The 13,368-nt window shown below is 36.4% G+C and overlaps 1 long non-coding RNA gene across 1 annotated transcript; it reads right to left on the bottom strand.

The window, feature by feature from the left end:
• Positions 1-4,991: 4,991 nt before the first annotated feature.
• LOC127495224 (uncharacterized) lies at positions 4,992-11,887 on the bottom strand. Its single transcript, XR_007925091.1, has 7 exons — positions 11,702-11,887; positions 10,971-11,312; positions 10,746-10,811; positions 10,488-10,532; positions 10,192-10,291; positions 10,053-10,129; positions 4,992-6,864 (listed from the first exon to the last, which is right to left on the bottom strand). It is a non-coding gene; the product is annotated as an uncharacterized LOC127495224 (long non-coding RNA).
• Positions 11,888-13,368: the final 1,481 nt, after the last annotated feature.

Raw genomic sequence — 13,368 nt, forward strand, 5'->3', positions numbered from 1 at the left:
GGTCACATTACGATGACCAATCGCAGCACATTCTCGCTACAACCAATTGCATTTTGCTTTACGGTCATGGGCGGTCTCATCCTGCATTGGTTTTAATATGATGTATGGTATTAAACATTGGTAAAGAAAAATATTTAAAATTTAGATTTCGTTAGACCATTAGACTGTGTGTCAAGCCAAGCCAAACTATTCTATTTTATGCACCATTTGAAAATGCCAGAGAAACTGTGCTCTGTTATTGGGAGCAACGCTATATCGTATACAGACACATTATTGAAGTGTCATGTTATTCTGGCTAGAACCGTAAGCATCAATTATTAACTTAACTGGACTCAACCTTGTGATAAACAAAATAGATCGCGAAAATAGATTATCACACAACAGCCAACAGCATTTCCATTTATCAGTCAAACATTTTAATGACCGATATGAGCAGCATGCTAGCTGTAAAACATTAGTGTCTTAAGTAATATTTTAAACATTAATGAAAATTCAGTTCCTGGAGGGCCACAGCCCTGCAAAGTCCAGCCCTAATTAAATGCACCTGATTCAGCTAATCAAGTCCTCCTAATCGAAGGCTACAGGCATGTTTATTGGAGCAGGGTTGGAACTAAACTATGCAGGGTCTGCGGCCCTCCAGGAACTGAGTTTGACACTGAGTTGGTTGTAATCGTTATCATTGTTTGTAGAGAAGATGGTCTACGTGGGTTCTTTTTAAACTTGACAGGTTGTTGAATTCCAAATAGATTATGCATTTCATTTCATTTTCCAGCAGTCAAACACTTGAAATGATTACACAAATATTTCAAATGAATCCGACTTAATCATTTTTTATTGTAAAAGGTAGCTACAGCAACCAAAATAAATACAAACGTGTATTTTTCAGCATTACAACATTTTTATTTGCATCCACTCACAAAAACCATATACACGCTGTAGTTATGAGTCTCATACTGACACATCACTGATGGTCATTCGGGTTCATATTTGGTATTATGGTATTGTGCAAGTATGGAATACTGTATTTCAGAAGTAGAATAGGTTATCTGTTCTGCCGGTGTCGCACCGCACTCATTGTGGACAAGCTGCATTTACATGACCCTATTAATGTAAACCATTTATTTATAACGATTATAATGTCTACTATTTGCTGCATAGCACCGGGCTGTTCGCATCAGCTAGAGAATTCATGTTAACCTGATTTACTGATCCTGTTGGCAATATAAAGAAGCATTATACTCCAAAAAATCTTTTGTGTTGTGGACCCCGTCCGAATAATGGCCAAAACTTTACTGATGAGTTTCATGAAGTTTTATTGTACATCAGCAACCATGAAATGTCAATTTTTAACTCCACAAAATCAGCATAAGGGCTTATGCCTTTTTGAGAGGTGCTTGATAAACCTGTAAATGTTATATCCATAAGAGAACTTAATTTGCACGCACTACTGTTCATTATTGTCATGAATCTGTATAATTTGCCGATTCATTACTTAACCACACACATGGTACTTCAGCTCATTTCCAACTAAGCGCCCCTCTTTTGAATCTCTTTGAAATGAATCTGTTCCTGCCTGGTTGTAAAGCAAAAAGTAATTGGCTGTAGCAAATGTGCTGCGATTGGTCAGTGTAATGTAACCATTATATGATTGGCAAGAGTAGTCAGTGGGTGGAGAAAGTGATTCACAAGTGTACAGGTGGTGATTCACAAATTAATGCCAGGAAGAGTTGTGCTTATGATATAACACATTTGTGAAATGTTTTTTATTAGCAAATCTTGTTTTATTTATTTGTGAATTCTGTTTCTGTCAATTCTGATTCTGTCAATTTTTGTAAAACTCCTAACCAAAAAATAAACAGATTTGGGCCACATTTACCTGCAGTCTCAATGTAGCTTAATTCACTCAGAAAAAAAAAGAAGGAAAAAAAAAACATTATTTAGTAAGTTTTGGTTTATCTTGTGCAGACCTACATTATAATTATAGGGGCAGTTACAAAAATAAAGGGTTTGCGTAACCGATACAACTGTTAATGTGGTATCTGTAGTGAACACTGATACATTTATTTCTGTGAGTTATCTCGAATGGGCAGTTTGTGTGATCAGAAATGTACAATAGGACTAGTATTGCATAACATTCAGTGGCACGTGCCACAAACTGAATACATCTTGAAAAATATAACTGATTTGTAAATGCATTTTTTTTTTTTTTTTTTTTTTTTTTTTTTAAACCACTAAATTATGCTGGGTACACACTAAAAGATTTTTGAAAACTTAAAAGATTTTCAAAATGTGAGAGACCACAAACATGAGGATGGACAAATTCTAGATTTAACCGTTTTGCTCCTATAGTGTGTGGTGCACACCGCACACGAACAGATTTTCAACCAGAGTCCTGACCGTGAACACGAGAAATCTCCCAAAATCTCTGGAGACTTCAGAATAAACATGACGGACGATAGGCAGGAAGACAATTGTGTTGATAGCGTTTGGAATTATTTTGGTATGTTTTACAGGACACGTTATATAAACACTCATGCTGTTGCAACAAATCGACAAGCTGATCCTCCATCTCTTCTGTCCAAGTCCATTTTTGTGCTGCCATGACTGCATTTATGCTTCTGTCTTCTGTCAGCTTGCTTTCTGATTGGATAGTTTCTCCAAGCATGCACGCGTTTGTCCTCGGGGTTCACCCCACACATCAGGATTTCTGATTCGCAATCAGGGCACCTCCAGTGTTCTTCTGAGTAGATTCAGTTACTCTTAACACACCTCACACCACAGGAAAATCTGATAAAATAATCTGTAGAACCATCAAGGTAATTGGGATATTACCTAGGATTGTCGGAAGGGGAGAAATCGACCCAAAATCAGCCCGATTATCTTGTGATGTGTGCCCAGCATTAAGCTATTTAGTTAAGATTTTATGTAACACGTGCTCTGTAGCTGCTCACCTCATCTGTGAGTCACTACTTGGGGGTGCCAGTGAAATCTGGATATTGCACAAAGCATAGAAGGATGTGCCAATGGTTTTCACCCTTTTGAAATACCAGGATTTAATTGCCTGACAGAATAAAATTAAGACTAAACTTAAGTCTTCCTCTCTCTCACTAGTGAGAATTTATACTTCTCAGTTCTAACTTTTGTTTCCTTTTTCTCAGAATTGTGAGATGTATAGAGAGGTGGTATTAACATTTAAATTACATCATGGCATCTGATGCACAGAAACCAGTGACACGTGCCGCTTATTGACACATCAGGTGGCACGACCGGTAGCATTTGCATATGTCACTGACATTGTCCACCTCTGACCGACAGATAAGGGGATAAAAAAGTAAATAACTAGGCTAATTCAATTAAACACTTCAAAGTAATTTTTTTTTTCTAACAATCTGTTAGTTTGTGGCACATCTGTATTTTAGTGGCATGTGCTACTGAATATTTTGTAATACCAGTGCCTACTCTATGTTGGTTATTACACAAACTGCCCGTTCTAGAAAACACACAATATACATGTGACATGTGACCACAGATACCTCATTAACTGTCATATAATTTACAGTAAAACTTTATTTTCGCATGATGCTGGATGTAATACTTATCTGGAGATGTAGTATTTGACTTTCTGTAGCCACATTAATAGACATGCAGTTAATGGGCCTATTACCTACAAACTTGCATTGCATTGTGAAGAGGCAGTGTTAAGGTCAAGCACTCTTCTGAATGATCTTGAGACGAGGAGAAAAGATAGATTAAAAAAAAGTGTCAATTACTGGTGGTATACACCCCTGCTGGTTGTTACCACTTTATATACGGTTTCACTTTTTTTTTTTTTTTTTCTCAGTTGGGACCACCAGAAGTGTCTGTTCTTTTATAATTCCAGTTGACACAGCTGAACAATGTGGAAGCTTGTTTTTGCATCATGTGCCAGTGACATTGTTGCGGAACATGTCTACTGACACCTGCTATTGTCTGCGAAAGCATTTGATTGTATAACGTACACAGTGCAGAACAATATTTAATTATATTAATTAAATGTTGCATTAATTTACTTTAAAACGTAAGAGTAAATGTCACAAACCATTAAAATGACATCTACTGTTCTGAAAAGCTTTATGATAGTTACTATTGAATGATTTGTCAGCTATTTTTTTATTTTAAGGAAAACAACAGCTCATACATCTCATCTGTTTTTTTTTCAATATTTTTTTTTTTGTAAGCAATTTCTTAAATGTAGGCCTGTGATAAGTATGAATCAACCCAGGCATAGGCATACTGTAATTTCATGAATATCAACAATCATTTATTTAAATATTGCATAATAAGACAATTTTATTTATTTTCAGATTGATGTCAGTGTCCTGCTGCTAATGACTGATGACCAGATGAGAAGCTATTTTCCCTCGTATGGAGATAGACTGGCAGTGATGGGGTTTTGTCGAAGGCAAGAAGGAGAGCCAGCTTACAGAAAGTCAAAGCTGTTTGAGCGTCTCAAATCAAAATTGACCAAAAGACAAAAAACATAATTCAGAAACTGAAAGCCTAAACCAAACAACTAGAACAAAAACTTCTCAGCGCACTGTGAGAAAAGTTGAAATTGGGTGGATGAACTATGATGGACAGGGCTTTGTTCAAATGAGGGCAAAAAAAGGAGGAGGAACAAGGAAGCTGAGTGTGCCAAAAGATTGGAAAAGAAAAGAACTGATGGAGGAGGCAATTCATTTGTTTTTCCCAAATGGAAAGAATTCTCATGGCAGCATTTCAGAATACGAGTCGGATCTAACAAAATATCAGGAAGTGTCATTAGATGAAAAAACCACAGTGGGGGAAATGTATGATATATCAAAACTCACCATGATGAGGTTCTATCTCACAACAAAAAAGTGGGACAGGGAAGTGGAAATATCAGATTCAGACACAACAGAGGACTTGCACAATAAAAATCAGGATCAAAGTCTTTCCACTTCTTCCAACAAAATCACTGACTTCTTTCAAGCTTCAGACACTGATGTAATTTTTGTGGAAAGTGCATACAGTGATGATGTGTCTCCCTTACGTTCCACAGAGGACCTGCAGGATTCCGATGATCTGAATGTTCCTTTTCAAAGTTCTTCACTGATCTCACCAGATGATTTGGATACAAGCGATGTAGTGACCGGATTCACTGGAAACCTCACTGGACTAGATGAACAAATCTTAGATGACACTTTGCCTCTAAGCCCAGAACCCCCTGTTCCATACAAAAAAATTCTTGTTGTTCATCGTGGACAGATATTTTCTGAACTCCTTGCACATTTCTGTGATGATACACTGGAACATGCACAAACTGAAGTAGAAGTGAAGTTACTCCTGCCAAATGGGCAGTTTGAGATGGGCCATGACGTCGGTGGAGTGTTCAGGGATTGCCTGTCAGAATTTTGGCAAGAATTTTATGGTCAGTGCACACTTGGGAACTGTTTTAAAGTTCCCTTTCTTCGTCATGATTTTGGGAAAGAAAAGTGGGAAAGTGTTGCCCGAATAATTCTGTTTGGCTGGAAGAAAGAGAAATATCTCCCAATCAAACTTGCACCTGTCATCTTCGAGCAAGCAATACAAGGATCTGTAAAAAGTGATCTGACTGACAACTTTTTGAAGTATGTCTCGGAAAATGAGCGTGTTGTTTTAGAAGGCTGCAGAACAGACTTCTGTAGTGCAGACCAGGACGAATTGCTTGAGATCTTGGACAACTACAGTTGTCGGAGAATTCCTACTGAAGAAAACTTCACGCAAATTTTGCAAGAACTGGCACACAAGACTTTGATTCAAGAGCCTGCTTATGTTCTTGAACAGTGGACAAGCATACTTGGACCTCTGCGCAAGGACCTTGGGGAAATTGAAGATGTGTATAGTGCACTACAGCCAACAGTGAGAAAAATTGTTAGCTCTCTCAAATTCCCCGAAACAATGAATACACACCAGAAGGACATTTCAAAGCATTTGTCAGCTTACTTGCGGGAGTGTGATGCAAAACGACAGTCTCCGTTTCTGAGATTCTGTACCGGATCAGATTTGTTTATAGGCAAAACTATAACAGTTGATTTCACAGACCTTAAAGGGTTCGAGAGAAGACCAGTGGCACACACCTGTGGCTGTTTCCTGAGGCTTTCAGTGCACTATGACAATTACCCAGATTTCAGATCGGAAATGAATAAAGTCCTAGAAAGCAATGTCTGGGTCATGGACATCATTTAGTGGCGGAAATGATTTATGACCAGCACTCATGGTACCTGTTTTTCATGGCCTGAACATAGTAAAATTTACATACACTTACATTTATCATACGCATGCATGCATAAAGTAAAAATTACTTTAATTTGTTCACTTGATGCTGGGTATGTTTTTCTTGTTACTACTTTAATTACATTGTTTGTTATAATGTTTTAATAGGACCATCCTCATACATTTTATGTAATGTACTTTTTTCCCCTTTCCATTTAAACGGATATACTGTATGCATAAACCATTCACTTTAGTTTGTCCAATTTAATCATTGTTGCTGGTTATGTTGGACATCCATTTTATTTATTTATTTATTTATTTTTTTGGGAGATTTTTTTTTTTTTTATACAGACTTTTAATTGTGAAATATCCCCATTGTTTAGGTGCAACCTACAATAAACCATACAAATTGTTCATGTTGCCTGTAGTCAAATGGCTTTGAACTGTTCTTAAATTACCTTTCAACCTTAATATTATAAAGCGATACTTACTGGATACTTACAGTAGGCTCATGGAGCTTGGAGTCTAATTATGTCCACAGCATATGAACCAGGATCCCCAGTTGAAATGGAGTTGGTATTGGTACATGGAGTTGGTACAGTTGGTATTCTAAAGAGACATGAGAGAAAATTAATACATTGTATGTGATTATTAACCCTAAACAGGTCACAGAGACTCCCATTTAGTTGTCACACAGGAAAGTGGTCACATACTGTAACTAATGTAAACTAGTAAATATGAGGCAGTGACAGAAATAAACTTTTCCAATAGGCAATTTTAGTCATCTTTTATCCAAGTATTTTAAATATAACCAATAAATTCAGTTTTAATAACCAGACACATAGGGCTGTTAACAATCAAATGAAATCATTATCAATAAAATCCATCTTTGAATTTCATATGCTGCATCAGAATTGCCATTGAGATGTACTTACACAGATTCAATCTGTTATATATCTAGTTCAGTCATTAAACACTAGATGGTGCAGACTTGATGGTCCTTAACGCAATCTGATAATATCCACAGAGTTAACTACTTGGCACAAGCTGATTGCATATGCAGCCAATAGGCTTGCTCCTTTATGTTTAAATGGCTGATTAGCATTCACTAGAGCAGTCGCAGCGTGCTTTCAGAGTTCCTCTGAAACCCTCCACCTTCCCCAGCTGGGTCAGCTCCACCTGTATAGACCTGCTACGGGGTTATTATATATACAGGTGCTGGTCATATAATTAGAATATCATCAAAAAGTTCATTTTTTTTATTATAAATTATTTTTAAAAATGAAACTTTTATATATTCTAGATTCCCTACATGTAAAGTAAAACATTTCAAAAGTTTTTTTTTTAAATTTTGATGATTAGAGCGTATAGCTCATGAAAGTCCAAAATCCAGTATTTCAAAATATTAGAATATTTCCTAAGATCAATCAAAAAATGAATTTGCAAAACAGAAAAGTTCAAGTATTTCAAAGTATGTTCTTTTGTGCACTCAATACTTGATTGGCAGGACATATTACAGCAAATGACTTGCTCCTAGCACAAATTACTGCATCAGTGAAGTGTGGCATGGAAGTGATCAGCCTGTGGCACTGCTGAGGCACTATTGAGCCTTCAGATCATCTGTATATTGTTGGATTGACTGTTTCTCATCTTTCTCTTGAAAATATCCCATAGATTCAGGTCAGGCATATTGGCTGGCCAATAAAGCACAGTAATATCATGGTCAGCAAACCACTTGGAAGTGGTTTTTGCACTGTGGGCAGGTGCTAAAGTCCTGCTGGAAAAGGAAATCAGCATCTCCATAAAGCTTGTCAGCAGATGGAAGCATAAAGTGCTCCAAAATCTCCTGGAAGATGGCTGCATTGACTTTGCACTTGATAAAACACAATGGACCAACACCAGCAGACGTCACGGCCCCCCAAATCATTATTGACTTCAGAAACTTCACACTAGACTTCAAGCAGCTTGGATTCTGTGCCTCTCCAGTCTTCCTTCAGACTCTGGGACCATGATTTCAACATGAAATGCAAAATTTACTTTTATCTGAAAAGAGGACTTTCGACCACTGTTCACTGTCCAGTTCTTTTTCTCCTTAGCCCAGGTAAGATGCTTCTGACGTTGTCTCTGGTTCAGAAGTGGCTTGGTAGTCCTTTTCCTGAAGATGTCTGAGTGTGGTGACTCTTGATGCGCTGACTCCGGCTTCATTCTACTCATTGTGAAGCTCTCCCAAGTGTTTGAATCGGCTTTACTTGACAGTATTCTCAAGCTTGCAGTCATCCCTGTTGCTTGTGCACCTTTGCCTACCCAATTTCTTCCTTCCAGTCAACTTTGCATTTAATATGCTTTGATACATCACTCTGTAAACAGCCACCCCATTCAGTAATGACCTTCTGTGACTTACTCTCTTTGTGGAGGGTGTCAATGATTGTCTCCTGGACCATTGCCAAGTCAGCAGTCTTCCCCATTAGTGTGGTTTCAAAGAACAAAAGATAACCGGAATTTATACTGTAGGGATGGTCATTTAATGAAACTCAAATGTAAATATTCTAATATTTTGAGATACTGGATTTTGGACTTTCATTAGCTGTACGCTCTAATCAAATCTAACAAATTTTTAAAAAAAACCTTTTGAAATGTTTTACTTTACATGTAGGGAATCTAGAATATATGAAAGTTTCATTTTTTTAAATAATTTACAATAAAAAAAACTTTTTTACGATATTCTAATTATATGACCAGCACCTGTACTATTCTTGCAGCAGCAGCAGTGTTGGGCTAGTTACTCAAAAAATGTAATGTATTACTCATTACTAGTTACTCCTTTCAAAAGTAATATTATTACTTATTACTTTCTGGCAACAGTAATTACTTACACTACTAGTTACATTACTTTTTCTTCAAAATTGAAAGGAAACCACCATTAGGTGGCATAATGTCACGGGCATGAGCAAGTAGTTTTGTAAAGGCTTGTAAAATCAAACTATGGGCAGTGTTGAGGGTAACTCATTACTTTTTTCAAGTAACTAGTAAAGTAATGCATTACTTGTTAATTTAGAAAGTATCTGAGTTACTTTTTTTCATTTAAGTAACTCCAGTTACTTTATTTTCCCATTTATTGACTGACAGCTCTCCTGTCTCCATGCTGAGAGAAATCAGGACAGAGTAAGAGCAGAGGCCTTGTGTGCGTTGCGTAAACATAGTGTGTATACTATACTAAATACTATAACAGATTCAGTATGCCTCAAAATGAATAAAAACAGTGAAATGCAAACTCAGAACATGACGCAAACCTATATTGAATATGTTAAATAATACAAATATCCTATATGTATTTAATCCTGTTATAATAACCAGTGTCTTTGCTGTTTCTTCAGTTTGAAAGGTTTGTTTGAGCTGCACTGTCTACTGTACAGACATGAATTTACATTACCTTCAGCCTCAGGCTTATTCATTTCACTTTTGCCATAAAAGGGCGTTTACATATAGAGTTTTCTATATTAAAAACAAAGCAAGCCCAGCCCAGATTTAAAAAGTAGCTCAGTAATGTAATTAGTTACTTTTTTGGTAGTAACTCAATACTGTATACTGCATAACTCAATACTGCATTACTTTTAAAAGTAACATTCCCCAACACTGACAATGGGTAATGGATTTTTGAGCAATAAGCAGGATGCAAACCTCAGGTGCCTATATGGTTCAAGGTTTCAAGACATATCACTATAAATCACATTTATCACTATAAAAGGCAACAATAATAAAAATTATCATAATCAAAGTGAAATAAAACTTCTGCTTACGTTTAATTGTGTCTTAGATACTCTTGATTTGGTGTGATGTCCTTGATCTGCTTGTCACTGAACAAGGACAATGGAGCCTTTGAACAGAGATTTTAAATTTTAAACAGAAATTTAAAAAAGGTATAGGCTATATATACACCTCTAATCTGGAGCTCTCGAGTTCATCCTCTCTATCCTCTTGAGATGATGACTGATGCCATGTTTATATCCAGATGTACAAGAATGGTGTAATTTTTCTTCTAGAAATGTTATTGTGAGCATTAAGTTAGAATGTTAGATCAAATACCAGCCATGGACAGCAAAGTCATATTTTGTAGTGTTATGTCACTGTTTTAAGAATTAAAACAAAGGATATGTACTGTATATTTTGTATTTTGTATTGATCAATTAATAGAATATGGAATATTCTATAAATAATATGAAAAGTGTGCTCACAGTTCAGCCATCAATACTGTTTGTTGCCTCGTGAATGGTTGTGACCTTTAAGAAAATGGGAAAAGCAATTACATGTTTAAACATTCAGGAGGCAACTTCAAATATCACTGTGTTAAGTGTAACAAAAGAATTCAAGACAAACGCAAAAGGATGAAGACAGATTATTTGAAATCTTTACATTAATGGGCAGGTGGTAGTTGTTAGAAATGCTAACTTTGGATTTCCTACAAGGTAAAGACAATAATGATGAAGACTTACTCCTTAATTAGCACAGCTAGCCAGCTTGAGGCCATTCCTTTTCCTTTCAGAACTTTGAGGTTCCCTCTTGTGGTTGCAGACACAGATGTAAATTTAATGCAAAAAAAATTATTATTATTATAATAATAATAATAATAATAATAATAATAATAATTATTATTATTATTATTATTATTGCAACATTACATTCAAATAGCTTATAATGAGGAGAGTAGGCTAATATACAATTTTCTAGTCCTCCAAGTCCAGTCCTTGAAGGATCAGTTCACGAAGTTGGAGGTAAAGGTCTGTAATTTCATAAACATCATCTGGCATGACAAGGTTATGCTCAGCCATGAGTTCTACACATAGTTGAAAGACATCTTCATCACAAGGATAGTCTTTAAATAAACACTCCTCCTGGCAAATACTCAGTTTCATTTCTGCAACTGGATGCAAGTAATTCTGCACACCATATAAGATGGGAACAGCAAACATGATTGAAGGTCGACCACTGGGGGCACGTGGATTGTGAGTTGGCCGTATCCTGTGGCTATTCCAGGCACTGACCGTTTCATCTAGCTCTTCCTTCAATAAAGAAAAATAGAAAAAAAAAAAAAAGTAATAATTGTTAATCATATTGGTGACACTTTACAATAAGGTTCCATTTGTTAATGTCACTTAATTTATTAACTTGAATGAAAAATGAACAATACATTTATTACAGTATTTATTAAATTTGGTTAATGACAATACAGTCATTCATTGTTAGTTCATGTTAGTTCACAGTGCATTGACTAATGTTAACAAGCACATTTGATTTTTAATAATTCATTAGTTCATAAAACAAACTAAGATCAATAAATGCTCTATAAGTATTCTTTATTCTAGTTCAGGTTGACTAAAGTAGGCTACTTAACTAATGTTTTAATCCAAGTTCAATACTCTTTATAACCACGGTGAACAAAATGTGTTACCTGAATGAAATGCAGGAAGCAAAACTGGATAAGAGATTTATCAATAAAAGTGTCAACAAAGTGTCCATCTTCTTTTAGTTGGTCAAAATGATCCATCCAAAACTGTATGCACTGGCTTCTCAAGGTGGACCACCATCGTTCAATTCTCTGGTTCCCAGTGCTTGGACCAAGTGTGACACATTCTGCACTTGCAGTGTCTCTGAAGAATGTCCTCTGTTATCAGCAACAGCTTGTATAAAATAACCTGCAATTACTCGTGGGTTATTATTTGTTTTGTACGCTTCAAGCCAGATCATTTTTCTTGAAAAGCCATCTATGCATCCGTTTATGCATATTCCGTAAGGTTTTAATTTATCATACCCGTCTATATGCCAAACATAATTTGGCCCGCGACTGTTATACACGCGTCGCCGCAGACACCCATGCGCCCGTAGATCAACTCCTTGTCCATCTAACAGTCGCATCAACTGACGGACAGTTTCTCTGTCTGTAACAATCCCGGACATCCAACATTTCTGGTGCATCCAACAATAGCCGTGCTGCCGTCCTGATGTCTGAAGCTGTTGGTGTATAAAATGTGCAACTTCAGCTTCATCAGTTTTATTGCGCCTCCGCCACAACTGATTCCTGCATAATGTTCTCTCTAATGTCCATGTTATGGGTCTCCTCCAGTAAAATCAAGATTTCTTTATTGGTAAATCCGCGCTGAAAATAATCCTTTATGAGGTCTTCCATTTTATGTAGACTAATAACGAAGCACCAATCCTAATGGTCAGTCGCAATGAAAGGCAACGCAAGCAAAGTAAGAAGTCAGAATTCTGACTTTATAACTCGCAATTGTGAGAAAAAAAAAGTCAGAATTGTGAGAAAAAAAGTCAGAATTCTGACTTTATATCACGCAATTGCGAGAAAAAAAAGTCAGAATTGCGAGAAAAAAAGTCAGAATTGCAAGAAAAAAAGTCAGAATTGCAAGAAAAAAAGTCAGAATTCTGACTTTATAACTCGCAATTGCAAGTTTATATCTCAGAATTCTGACTTTATAACTCGCAATTGTGAGATATAAACTCGCAATTGCGAGATAAAAAGTCAGAATTCTGAGATAAAAAGTCGCAATTACTCTTTTTTTTTTTTTTTTTTTTTTTTATTTAGTGGCGGAAACGGGCTTCCATATAAAACAGTTGCAACTGGTTGGTAAAATGTTTTTCCATGCATGCTTGAACTGACTACGGTGCATACCCTTCTGACCAGTAGACATCACCGGCGTGTGACGTTCCGAGGGAAACTGAATCATTTTCTCGAAGCGATTGGTTCAATTGATTCAAAAAGCTTCGTTTCTCCAATCACTAGGAGGAATACAGTTATTTTCATCAGTTATCCGAGTCTTAACATCAATTATCTTATACAGATGTTGTGGAATTTATTTGAATCCATTAGTGAGAATGAATGCGTGTATGAATTTGTCTTACCAGTCTGTGCAGCGTCTCTTTAACGATAGTGAAGCTGGGTTTGAGTTACTTCAAAACAGAAACAAATCGATTAGAAACTGAAAATTATATAGCGTTATGTTTATCTCAGGACAGCGCTGACGTCAAGTTCTTATTAATTCTGCAACTGTGCGTGCGATCTGACTGCACATGATATCCGAGCGGTTTATACGCGTGCGTTTA

This window comes from Ctenopharyngodon idella, chromosome 15 (genome assembly GCF_019924925.1).
Source record: "Ctenopharyngodon idella isolate HZGC_01 chromosome 15, HZGC01, whole genome shotgun sequence".
NCBI classification, from domain to species: Eukaryota; Metazoa; Chordata; class Actinopteri; order Cypriniformes; family Xenocyprididae; genus Ctenopharyngodon; species Ctenopharyngodon idella.